Here is a 13627-nt window from a genome sequence, read left to right as displayed (position 1 = left end):
ACACTAGAAATAAAAGGCATACAAATTGGAAAAGAAGAAGTAAAACTATCATTATTTGCAGATGATATGATACTGTATATAGAAAACCCTAAAGTCTCAGTCAAAAAACTACTGGACCTGATAAATGAATTCAGCAAGGTGGCAGGATATAAAATTAATACACAGATATCAGAGACATTTTTATACACCAACAATGAACTGTCAGAAAGAGAAATTAAGGAAAAAATCCCCTTCACTATTGCAACAAAAAAGTAAAGTACCGAGGAGTAAATTTAACCAAGGAGGTTAAAGACTTGTACTCAGAAAATTACAAAACATTGATAAAAGCAATCAAGGAAGATACAAACAAATGGAAGCATATACCATGCTCATGGATAGGAAGAATAAATATCATCAAAATGTCTATACTACCCAAAGCAATTTATAAATTTAATGCAATACCAATTAAAATATCAATGACATACTTCAAAGATATAAAACACATATTCCAAAAATTTATATGGAACCAAAAAAGAACACGAACAGCCTCAGCAATCTTGTAAATGAAGAATAAAGTGGGTGGTATCACACTTCCTGATATCAAATTATACTACAAGGCCATTGTACTCAAAACAGCTTGGTACTGGCATAAGAACAGGCATATAGATCAATGGAACAGAGCAGAGAACCCAGAAACAAATACACATCTTTATGGACAAGTGATATTTGACAAAGGAGGTAAGAGCATACAATGGTGTAAAGACAGTCTCTTTAACAAATGGTGTTAGGAAAATTGGACAGCTACCTGCAAAAAAATAAAAATAGACCACCAACATAAACCAGTCACAAAAATAAACTCAAAATGGTTAAAAGACTTAAATATAAGTCATGAAACCATAAACATCTTAGAAGAAAATATGCAGTAAGCTCTTCGACATCTCTTGCAGCAATATATTTGCTGATTTATCTTCATGGGCAAGTGTAATAAAAGACAGGATAAACAAATGGGACTATATCAAACTAAAAGGCTTTTGTACAGCTATAAACAACATGAACAGAATAAAAAGACTAACCACACAATGGGAGAACATATTCAACAATACATCTGATAAGGGGTTAATAACCAAAATTTATAAAGAACTTGTAAAACTCAACACCAGGAAGACAAACAATCCAATCAAAAAATGGGCAGGCCCTGGCCAGTTGGCTCAGTAATAGAGTGTCGGCCTGGCGTGCAGGAGTCCCAGGTTCAATTCCCTGCCAGGGCACACAGGAGAAGCACCCATCTGCTTCTCCACCCCTCCCCCTCTCCTTCCTCTCTGTCTCTCTCTTCCCCTCCCACAGCCAAGGCTTCATTGGAGCAAAGTTGGCCCGGGCACTGAGGATGGCTCTGTGGTCTCTGCCTCAGGCACTAGAATGGCTCTGGTTGCAACAGAGCAATGCCCCAGATGGGCAGAGCATCTCTCTCTAGTGGGCATGCCAGGTGGATCCCGGTCAGGCGCATGTGGAAGTCTGTCTGACTGCCTCCCTGTTTCCAACTTCATAAAAATACAAAAAAAAAAATTAAAATTAAAAATGGGCAAAAGAAATGAATAGACACTTTTCCAAAGAAGACATACAGATGGCCAATAGACAGATGAAAATAATTATAAATATTATAAATAATTTTTTATAGTTTTATTTAGACAATTAATTTTAATGGGGTGACATTGTTCAACTAGAGCACATAGATTTAGAGAAAACATCTCCAGATCATTTTGACATTCGATTATGTTGTTTACCCATCACCCAAAGTCAAATCATCCTCCTTCCCCTTCATTTGGTTTTCTTTATGCCCCTCCCCTCCCACCAGCCCTCACTCTCCTCCCTTCCCCTCCCCCTGGTAACCACTGCACTTTATAACCCCTCCTTTACCCCATTTTCAAAAAGGATATACTGTACTTGGCAGAAATAAAGTTTTTCTGTTATTAATATATAATTATGCAAATGAATGTGACTATGTTGACATTGTGTATATGTAAATAATATGTATTTTACCAGATATTTTATAGAATTTTTTTCTTGATCGGTTTTTTCTCTATACTTTGTTTGTGCATATTTGTCAAAAAATGTTTCTGATATAAGATTTAAGCCTTCCATTTTACCAGCATTATTGCAGTTAAATAATTAAATATAAACAGGGATATGCATATAGTTTTCAGTATTAGTTCTAGATAACACTAAACTACTGTTGAGTATAATAAAGTCAGTAATCTGAAAAGGAAGAAAGCCTGAGTTAAGTTGAAATCAGTGTGCTTATTGTGAAAAGAAAGGACATTAGAAGAAAGACTATCCAAAAATAGAAAGTAACAGCAGACCCCAAAAGTCCTTAATCTAAAGGAGGACTAACAGGGCCAGGGCTCCATACCTGTTAACCCCCAGGAGCCCAGTATAACATTACACGTAGAGTTCCTCAGCGACACCAGAGCTTCTCACTCTGTTCTCACTGCCACTCTTGGATCTCTCTCAGGGGAGCAAATACCCATACAAGGTGCTACTGGAAATTCAATTTTTTTGTCCACAGTCTTCATAGTGGACTGTCAATTTAGGAAATAATACTGTCACCCATTCCTTTTTGGTTACTCTGGACTGTCCTTATCCTTTACTTAGAAAAGACTTGTTAAGAAAACTTAAGGCTACCATCTCTTTTAGTCATAACTCTGCTGAATTCCATGCTGAGGCTAATTGCTAGGTGCAGCTTATGTTCACTTGCCCTTTGTCAGGGGAATATCTATTAAATCTAGATACTAAGGAAGAACGAGAAGTTTCAAATGACTATTTAACAGACTTACAGCATAGATTCCCTTCAGTTTGGGTGGAAAACAACCCATCTGGGCTTGCAAAGCATCAAGCCCCAGTAGTTGTTCAGCTTACTGCAAGTGCCGTTTCTATACAGGTGAAACAATATATCAAGGGAAGCTAAAAAGGGAATAACCCCCGTATTAAGAGACTATTAGAAGCTGGTATTCTTATTCCTTGCCTATCCCAATGGAATAACCCTTTACTGCCTGTTCAGAAGCCAGGTTCCAAGGACTATCGTCTAGTTTAGGACTTACGGGAAGTAAGATAATACACTCAACTATGCCTAACCCCTATACTCTCTTAAGCCTGTTATCACTGAAGTTGAAATTTTAAACAATCTTAGATTTGAAAGATGCTTTCTTCAGTATTTTCCTGGTTCCAGTAAGTCAGCCCATCTTTGCCTTGTAGTAGAATGACCCAGAGGCAGGTATTTCAGGACAACTAACCTGGACCAGATTACCACAGGACTTCAAGAATTCACCAAGCCTTCTTGATGAGGCACTACATCAGGACCTGCTCGCCTTCCACCAAGAACATCCAGAATACACGCTGCTACAGTACATAGATCAGCGGTTCTCAACCTGTGGGTAGCGACCCCGGTAGGGGTCGAACGACCAAAACACAGGGGTCGCCTAAAGCCATCGGAAAATACAAATATGGGCTTTAGGTGACCCCTGTGTTTTGGTCGCTCAACCCCCGCTGGGGTCGCGACCCACAGGTTGAGAACCGCTGACGTAGATGATTTGCTTCTAACTGCGGAAACGGAGGTAAGCTGCCGGGCAGCCACTGCGGGTCTTTTACAAACACTGCAGACTCTGGGGTACCAAGTGTCAGCTAAAAAGGCACAACTCTGCACCTCCAAGGTGACCTCTCTAGGCTACCACGTTGAGGCAGGGAAGCATACTCTCTCCTCTAGTCATATAGAGGCAATCCTTTGAATCCCAACCCCCTCTAGCAAAAGACAAGTCTGAGAATTTCTCGGGACAGTTGGATACTACAGGCTGTGGATCCCTAGGTTTGCAGAGATAGCCAAGCCTTTATACTCCTGTACAGCAGGAACCCAAGAATTAATCTGAACAGATAAGGAACTAGAACCTTTGGAACCCTCAGAAAGGCCCTCACGGAGGCCCCTACCCTAGCTTTGCCAGACATTACAAAGCCTTTCCAGCTCTTTGTTCATGAGAGCAAGGGAATAGCGAAAGGGGTTTTGACCCAAACACTAGGGCTGTGGCGCAGGCCTATTGTTTATTTCTCTAAGTGGCTAGACCCTGTTGCATCTGGATGGCCCAGCTGTCTCAGAGCCAGCCATAGCAGCCACTGCCTTACTAGTAAGAAAGACAGATAAATTGATCATGGTGCAAGAACTGTTCCTGACAGCCCCACATGCAGCAGAAACTTGGTTTAATGGAACTCCAGAAAGGTGGATGTCTAATGCTAGGATCATATAGTATCAAGCTCTGCTCATAGATCAGCCTCGCATTAAGTTTGTCCAGACACAGGCTATCAACCCAGTAAGCCTGATGCCTGACAAGGATCCAAGCATCCCCTTGCATGACTGCTCTGAAGTGCTAGACTTTGTTCAAACTCCATGACCAGACCTTACTGATGTACCCCCACCTAATGCAGAAGAACAGCTATTCACTGATGGCAGCAGTTTTGTCCTAGATGGGGTTCAACATGCTGGAGCGGTTGTAGTGACTCCTGATGAGATGATATGGGCCCAAGCCTTGCCCCATGGAACCTCGGCTCAACGGAACTTATCACTCTCACCCAGGCATTAAGGTGGGAAAAAAAAGTCAGTATTTACACTAACAGTAGGTATACTTTTGCTACTGCCTGTGTTTATGTAGCAATCTATAAGGAGAGAGGATTTCTGAAATCTGCTGGTAAGGACATTAAAATCAAAGAAGAAATTTTAGCTTTACTAGAAACCATTTAGTTACCAGAGACTGTAGCCTTTATTCATTGATGAGGACACCAGAAAGGGGACTCACTAGAGGAAATCGGCAGTTGATCAAGTGGACAAAAAAGTAGCCCTAAAACCAGTAGGGCCTTTAGAAATTTTAGTAACTTTACCAGAACCTTGTTGCCAGAGATACCTTTTTATAACCAACTGGAGGAGGATTTTGCCAAAAGAAAAGAAATGCCTAGAAATAAAGTAGGGTGGTTAGAGTTGCCAGAAAAAAGACCCTTCTTACCTGAAGCCCTAGGCAGAGAGGTTATCAGCCAGCTACATAAGCTACTCATCTAGGCCAAACTAAGCTAATAGAATTATTTAAGAAAAATTACTGTTTTCCAGGCTTAGAATCTATTATAGAAAGCAGTGTCCAAGTATTTAGTCTGTGCTCAAATAAACACTAAACAAAATAGAGAAGTCATAAAAAGAAATAGGGACAGAGAAGCTTTCCCAGGTGAACATTGGGAAATAGACTTTACTAAAATAAAGCCACCAAGACAGGGATATAAGTACCTATTAGTTTTATTGACACCTTTTCAGAATAGTCAGAAGCTTTCCCTACTAGAAATGAGACCGCAGTAACAATCGTTAAAAAATTGCTGTATAAAATTATTCCCAGATTTGGCTTGCCCATTAATATTGGGTCTAATGGCCTGTGTTAGTATCTGAGGTCTCAAAGCTAGTAAGAAAGGTACTCAACATTAATTAGAAGTTACACTGTGCTTACAGACCTCACAGTTTGAGACAAGTTGAAAGAATAAACCTAACTCTGAAAGAAGTCTTGACTAAATTCATTTCAGAGACAAGTGAAAACTGGGTCAAACTCCTTTCCTTTGCTATTTTGAAAACACAATATATTCCTATAAAGTTAGGTTCACACCTTATAAAATTGTACTTAGGAGACCACCACCATTGCTCCCCAAGCTTAAAGCTGAAATGTTAGCAGAATTAAGAAACCAAGAACTCATTAAGTCATTACAGGAACTGCAGAAAACACAGGAGCAAATTCATAAGCAGGTGCGAGAGACTCTCCCTTCACCCAGCTCTGAGCCTGCTCACCCATTCCAGCCCAGTGACCATGTCCTTGTCAAGAAGTTCATCAAAGAAGGACTCCGACCTAGAAGAGACCTTACTACGTCATCCTGATTACTCCAATTGCAGTAAAAGTTAACGGCATCCTGGCGTAAATTCATCACTCACAAATCAAAAAGGCCGATTTAGGATAGACCATCACAGCTACCAAGGACCCTTTAAAATTAAGATTAACCTGTGTCTAATTGTTTTACTTTACTTTTCATATATAATTTCCTATAAATTAGGAGGTTTATACAAAGGAAAAAAGAACGAGTTTAAAAAAGAGAATAGGCTTCTATTGTGTATTCTAGTTTATGTTATGCTTCAAGTTTATGTAAAAACAACAACGAAGGAAGGCTATTAATACAACCTCCTAGCACATTGTCTCATTAGAAACAGGTCCCAGTTCTTGACCCCTTACTAGTAGGATTAGGATTAGCAGAAACAGCTGCAATTGGGACTATGGCCTTAGTAAAAGGAAAAATACAAATAGGGCAATTAAATAAACAATAATAATTTAGAAAATTTAGAACAATCTATCTCCAAGTTAGAAGCCCAAGTAGATTCCTTAGCTGAAATGGTTTTACAAAATAGAAGAGGCTTAGACTTACTTTTCCTTCAGCAAGGTGGTTTATGTGCTGCATTAGGAGTAACTTGTTTCTACACTAATAATTCTGATGTAATTTTAAAAAGTTTATCTTTAGTTAGGGCAAATATAGAAAAAAATTTGTACTATTGGAGAATTGGTTCCAAAGAATGTTAATTGGTCATCATGGTTAAGTACCCTATTGTCTACTGCAATCGGTCCTCTTACTTTAATTTTATCTTGTCTAATATTAGGATCATGTTTAATCAATTTTATAACAAGGTTTGTTTTAGAAACTCTATCAAATTAATAGTAATCAGAAGTCAATATACACCTATACAAGAAAATAGCAACAAAAATGAATCAATGATTTGATTAAAAGTTAATTAAAACCAGTAGAGAATGAAATGTAGAAAAAAAAGGCTCTTAACATAAGTAACTTTTAGCAGAACTTACTTTTTCTAAAAGACTCCCTACCCCTGGCCTTGAGGCTGGTTTTACAGATTATGGCTTTGGGCTGATTCTGCAAAATTGCAGGTGCCCCAGAATGTTTCTTCCTGAATTAATCCTATAGATCAGCATTGTAAATGAGCTTGTTTCACTGCTTTGTTTTACTACTAGACTTCCCCTCCTCCCCATACCCCAATCAGTGTGTAATTTTGTCCTTAAAAGCTGACTTCAAACTGTGTTTAGGGCCACATGATATGAATGACAGATCTCCAGTAGGTTGCCGGCTTTAAAATAAAGACTTTAATTTGGCTACTTAATTGTGTGGCAAAACGTCTGTTTCTCACTGTTCTGATACAGCAGTTTCTTCTGTTTAGACCTCTTACTTGTCACGTGTTCAAAAAACATGCAGGAGATTGCAAGTTATTTCAGTTAGCCTCCTTTCTTAAGTGTCTCACTGATGCTAGACATTTCCGGGCCTAATCCAGAGGTTTCATTCTTTTGCATGTACCTTTCCAATTTTCCCAGCACTGTTTATTGAAGAGGCTTCAATTTGTGTTTTTGCCTCCTTTGCTGAAGATGATTTGTCCTATATATGTGGTTTTATTTCTGGGCTGTCGATTCTGGTCCACTGGTGTGTATGTCTGTTTTTCTGCCAGTACCATGCTATTTTGATCATTGTGGCACTATAGTATATATAATTTGAAGTCAGGTAGTCAGATAACCTCAGGCTTTATTCTTTTTCCTCAGGATTGTTTGGCAATTCAGAATTTTTTATGATGCCATAAAAACCTGGCAATTTTTAAAAAAATTTTCTTAAAGAATTACATTGGGATTTTGATGTAGATTGCTTTAAATTTGCAAATTCCTTTGGATAATATGGCCATTTTAACTAAGTTGATTCTTTCAATCCATGAACATGGGATATTTTTCCATTTCATTGTGTCTTTTTCAATTTTTTTCAATATTGCTTTGTAGTTTTCATCATATATGTACTTCACTTCCTTTGTTAGGTTTATTCCTAGGTATTTTTGTTGTTGCAATTGTTAAAAGAATTGTTGGTTTTTAATTCATTTTCTAAAGTTTCATCTTTGGCATATAAGAAAGCAGATTTGTATATTGCTTTTGTATCTTGCTTCTTTACTGTATTGGTTTATTGTTTCTAATAGTTTGTTGGTGGAGTCTTTGGGGTTTTCTAGATAGAGGATCATGTCATCTACAAAAAGTTATATCTTTGTTTTTCTTTCATGATATGGATGCCTATTATTTCTTTCTCTTGCTTGATTGTTCTGGCTAAAACTTTTAGAACTATGTTGATTAGAGTAGAGAGAGTGGACAGCCTTGTTTTGTTCCTGATATTAGAGGAAAAGTCTTTATTTTTTCACCAGTTAGTATGATATTAGCTGATGGTTTGTTATATACAGTCATCCCTCACCGTATCACCATTTACTTTTCGCAGTCTCACTGTATTGCAGGTTTTAAAATTGTATATATCTAATTTTGTAATGTGGATTTTTTGCTATATCGTGAGATTTTGCAGTATATAGCTATTTTTATATACTTATTATTTTAATTATTTTTGCAGTAAAATAAGCAAAATAAGTGTAGGGAAGGTTAATAACACTGTGGGAAAGATTTATAAGAGTGTGGGGAAGGATTATAAAGCCTTAAAAATATATATATAAATAATAAAATAAATATAAGATCACTACTATGCAGATTTTCACCTATAGCGAGTAGTTCTGGAACCTAATTTCCGCTACAGACGAGAGATACTGTATGGCCTTTATTATGTTGAGGTACTTTCCTTCTCTTTCGATTTTATTGACTGTTTTAAACATAAAGCGATGTATCTTATTGAATGCCTTTTCTGCATCTATTTTTTTTTTTTTTTTTGTATTTTTCTGAAGCTGGAAACGGGGAGAGACAGACAGACTCCTGCATGAGCCTGACCGGGATCCACCCGGCATGCCCACCAGGGGGCGATGCTCTGCCCACCAGGGGGCGATGCTCTCCCCTCCGGGGCGTCGCTCTGTTGTGACCAGAGCCACTCTAGCGCCTGGGGCAGAGGCCAAGGAGCCATCCCCAGCGCCCCGGCCATCTTTGCTCCAATGGAGCCTCGGCTGCGGGAGGGGAAGAGAGAGACAGAGAGGAAGGAGAGGGGGAGGGGTGGAGAAGCAGATGGGCGCTTCTCCTGTGTGCCCTGGCCAGGAATCGAACTCGGGACTTCTGCACGCAAGGCCGACGCTCTACCACTGAGCCAACCGGCCAGGGCCTTTTCTGCATCTATTGATAGGATCATATGATTTTTGTTTTTTGAAATCTTTTTTTTAAAGATGTTATTTACCCATTTTAAAGAGGAGAGACATGGGAAGGCGGGGGGAAGGGAGCAAGAAGCATTTCATTCTGTCCTTTATTTCACTTGCCCATGGAGATAAATCAGCAAATATATTGCTGTGAGAGATGTCGGAGAGCTTACTGCTTATGTTTTCCTCTAGGATGCTTATAGTTTCATGACTCACATTTAAGTCTTTTATCCATTTTGAGTTTATTTTTCTGAATGGTGTAAATTAGTGTCTAGTGTCATTCTTTTTTGCAAGTACCTGTCCAATTTTTTCCAACACCATTTGTTAAACAGACTGTCATTACTCCATTGTACACTCTTACCTCCTTTGTCAAATATCAATTGGCCATAAAGGTGTGGGTTTATTTCTGGGTTCTCTGTTCTGTTCCATTGATCTGTATGCCTATTCTTATGCCAGTACCAAGCTGTTTTGAGTATAATGGCCTTGTAATAAAGCTTGATATCAGGAAGTGTGATACCACCCACTTTATTCTTCTTTTTCAAGATTGCTGAGGTTATCCTTGTTCTTTTCTGGTTCCATATAAATTTTTGGAAAATTTGTTGTATATCCTTAAAGTATGCCATTGGTATTTTAATAGGAATTGCATTGAATTATAGATTGCTTTGGGTAATATAGACAGTTTAATGATGTTTAGTCTTACTATCCATGAACATGGTATATGCTTACACTTGTTTGTATCTTTCTTGATTTCTTTTATCAATGTTTTATAATTTTCCAAGTACAAGTCTTTAACCTCCTTGGTTAAATTTACTCCTAGGTACTTTCTTTCTTTCTTTTTTTTTTAAGTGGGTCTAACCAGGGGTTTGTCAACTTTACTGATGTTTTTAAAGAGTCAGCTCTTTGTTGTATTAACATTTTCTACAGTATTTTTTTTTGTTTTCTATTTTACTTAGTTCTGCTCTAATTTTTACTGTTTTCTTTCTTCTACTGACTTTGGGTGGCTTTGGTTTTTCTTTTCCTACTTCTCTAAGATGTGATGTTAGGTTGTTTATTTGGGATCTCTCATCTCTTGATATAAGCCTGTAATGATTTAAATGTCCCTCTTATTACTGCTTTCACTGTATCCTAAAAATTTTTATATGTTGTTTTGTCATTTTCATATATATATATATATGAAATATATATATATATATATATATATCTTTTCATCTCTGCTTTTATTTCTTCTTTGACCCATCACTTTTTAGAAATATGTTGTTTAATTTCCACATTTTTGTGGGTTTCTTTACTTCCTTTTTGCTGTTGAATTCTAATTTTAATTTCAAAGCCTTATAAGATCAGAAAATTTGCTTGATATAATTTGATGATATAATGCTTCCTGAATTTGTTTAAGTTAGTTTTGTGGTAATATATGGTCTATTCTGGAGAATGTTTCATGCACACTGGAAAAGAATGTATCATGTGATATTTTGGGGTGAAATGACCTGTAAATGTTTATTAGGTTTATTTTCCTTTAGAATGTCATTTAAGGCCGATATTTCTTTATTAATTTTCTGTTTGGACGATCTATCTAAAGCCATAAAAAATGTATGGTTTTGTCTTTGTTTCTGTTTTTAGAAACAGTTAGTAGATGTCTTATATATTTTGGTGCTCCTTGGTTTGGTGTATAGATATTAAGAAGTGTTATGTCTTCTTCATACAACGTCTCCTTTATCATTTTGAAATGTTCATCTTGGACTCTGATTACTTTTCTTGTCTTGAAGTCAGCATTGGCAGATATGAATATGGCTGCACCTGCTTTTCTTTGGGTATTTTTGGTTGGAGAATTGTTTTTTAACCTTTCAATCTGCTTCTACTTTTGTCCTTGCAGCTTCAGTGTGCCTCTTGAAGGCAGCTTATAATTGAGTTTTGCTTTTTGATCCAATCTGCTACTCTATGCCTCTTTATTGGTGAATTCAGTTGATTTATATATATTTACGGTAATTATTGACACTTGAGGGTTTTCTATGTTATGGATAATTTTGAATTTGGCCACTACATAAATGCCCATTTTCTATGAAAATGGTTATGTTTTATTTTCTGGTAGCTCTGCATTTTGTTTGTTTCTTCTCTCTTTTGTTTCTGTCAGTTGTTTTTGTTTGGTGGTATTCCATACTTCTTTCCCCTATTTCTTTTTTTTTTTTTTAACTGTGTATTTCAGTAATAACTTTTTTTGTGGGTGATTACTATGAGGCTATTAAGAGAAATATTGTCAAATGTACAAGAATCCTTTGTCTTATTAGTACTTCTGCACTCAATCCTTCTTTGCTACTGCAGATCTTTATCCTCTCCCTTTTTACGTTATTATTGTCACAAATTATCCTTGTTTCTATTGGAACTTCTGTTCCTGTTGGAACTTTTACTTCTAGTTTTGATCTTTGTATCTGATCAAATACCCCCTAAGTATTTCCTGCAGTGGAGGTTTTCTAGTGATAAATTCATCTTCTGTATGACTGCAAAAGTTTTTATTTCTCTGTTATATTTAAAGAATAGTTTTGATGGATACAGTATTCTTTGCTAGTAATTCTTCCTTTTCAGTATTTTGAATGTTTGAATGTCTGGCTTATAGAGTTTCTGCTGACAAGTCTGATAATAACCTAATAAACCTTCCTTTATAGGTTATGTTGTTTTTTTCCTAGTTGCCTTGAGGATTCTTTCTTTGTTATTAATTTTAAACAATTTTATTATTATGTGCTTTAGAGTAGGTCTGTTTGAATTGAGGTAACTCAGCTTTCTGTTTGCTTCTTAGATTTAAAGCTCCAACTCTTTCCATAGGCTTGGAGAGTTCTCATCAATTATTTGTTTGAATAGGCTCTCCATTTCCTTCACCCTCTCTTCTTCTTCTGATATGTTCATTCTTGCTTTTTCTGATGGAGTCAGACAGTTCTTGTAGAGCTCTATCACTGTTTTAAACTTGTGAATCTCTCTCTTCTTCTCTTAGTAGCATTTTTAGTTGCCTGTCTTTGATGTCTCTGTTTTTCTTTTCTATTTGGTCTATTCTCTTAGCTAAACTTGCTACCTCGAGTTTCATTTCCTTCTTTTACATTTTTAGTGAGAGGTGGGGTGGCAAAAAGACAAACTTCTTCATGTGCCCTGATTGGGATTCAGCTGGCAAGCCCCCACTAGGGGGAGCAATGCTCTGCCCATCTAGGGCCATTGCTCCATTGCAACCGGAGCCATTTTTTGAGCCTGAGACAAAGGCCATGGAGCCATCCTTAGTGCCCAAGGCCAACTTGCTTGAGCTACTTGAGCTATGCTGTGGGAGAGGAAGAGATATAGAGAGAAACAACAGGAGTGGAGAAGCAGGTGGTTGCCTTTCCTGTGTGCCTTGACCAGGAATTGACCCTGACACATTCACATGCCAGACCAATGCTCTACCACTGAGCCAACCAATCTGGGTCACTAACTCACTTTTCAATTCATGCATTGAATTCTTCATCTCTGGTTCTTTTTAAAGTTTCCATCTCCCTGGTGAAGAACTTATTTTGTTTATTAATTTGCTTTTTGAGCTCATTAAATTGCCTATCAATGTTTTCTTGTATCTCATTGAGTATTTTCAGAACTTCCATTTTGAATTCTGTATCATATAACTCCCAGGTTTCCATGTGATGGAGATTGTTTTCTGGAGATTTTTCACTTTATTTCTGAACTAAATGGGGTCCTAGGGTTATGACAATCTTGACATACGATATTTCAAGTTTATAACACTCACTCCCATAAAAAATTTAAAAAATTTGGGACATAAGTGTTTCAGCTTATGCTGTTAGAGTCATACTTACAAACTACATGGGCGAACTAGTTTGGTTAGAGAAAGTCATCAATCTTCCAGAATGATCTAGAACAATTCTTTAAAAAGATAGAGAGGCTTGTGACAGATCCTGTGTCCTCTATATCAGCTGCTTCTCAAGAAGAAACACCTTTAGTACAGGTAGAATCATCTTCAGCATCTCCTGCATGTTCTTTAGACAGTCCTGATTCACCTGACCCAGTATCTCTAGCACCTTCTTCAGGTTTTCCTACTTCTCTGGCTTTTTCCTCCCAATAGGTCACTCTCTCCCACCTTGCAGTGCCCCTTCTAGTGTGCAAGCCAATCACAGGAATAAAGCTAAGGGGGTTTTTTTGTACTATTTTGGTTTCCTCTGTTTCTGTGCTGTGTGTGGGCTGCAGGTAGACTGTGGAAACACTGGCCATGATCCCTCCTTCTTCCTCAGCTTTGATTTAGTATCTCCCCATCTGCCCCTTAATCTCTCAGCTCATCCTGGCAGAAGGAGATCCAGTTACTCTAGGCTTCTCTCTCCATATCCCAGCAGACAAAACCCAGACAGCTGAGCTTCCTTTCTCCCCTTAGTCTCAGCAGAGAAAAAAACCCCATCACTCCAGGAACAAATCGTGAGTGCA

General features: G+C 37.7%; 1 non-coding gene across 1 annotated transcript; it reads right to left on the bottom strand.

The window, feature by feature from the left end:
- Positions 1–9083: 9083 nt before the first annotated feature.
- On the bottom strand, positions 9084–9159 carry TRNAA-UGC (transfer RNA alanine (anticodon UGC)). The gene has a single exon. It is a non-coding gene; the product is annotated as a tRNA-Ala (tRNA).
- Between the last annotated feature and the right edge of the window lie 4468 nt (positions 9160–13627).

The sequence above is a fragment of the Saccopteryx bilineata genome, chromosome 4 (genome assembly GCF_036850765.1).
Source record: "Saccopteryx bilineata isolate mSacBil1 chromosome 4, mSacBil1_pri_phased_curated, whole genome shotgun sequence".
Taxonomy (NCBI): Eukaryota; Metazoa; Chordata; class Mammalia; order Chiroptera; family Emballonuridae; genus Saccopteryx; species Saccopteryx bilineata.
Note: the sequence above shows the minus strand (reverse complement) of the source record. Positions and strands in the feature narration are given on the sequence as shown.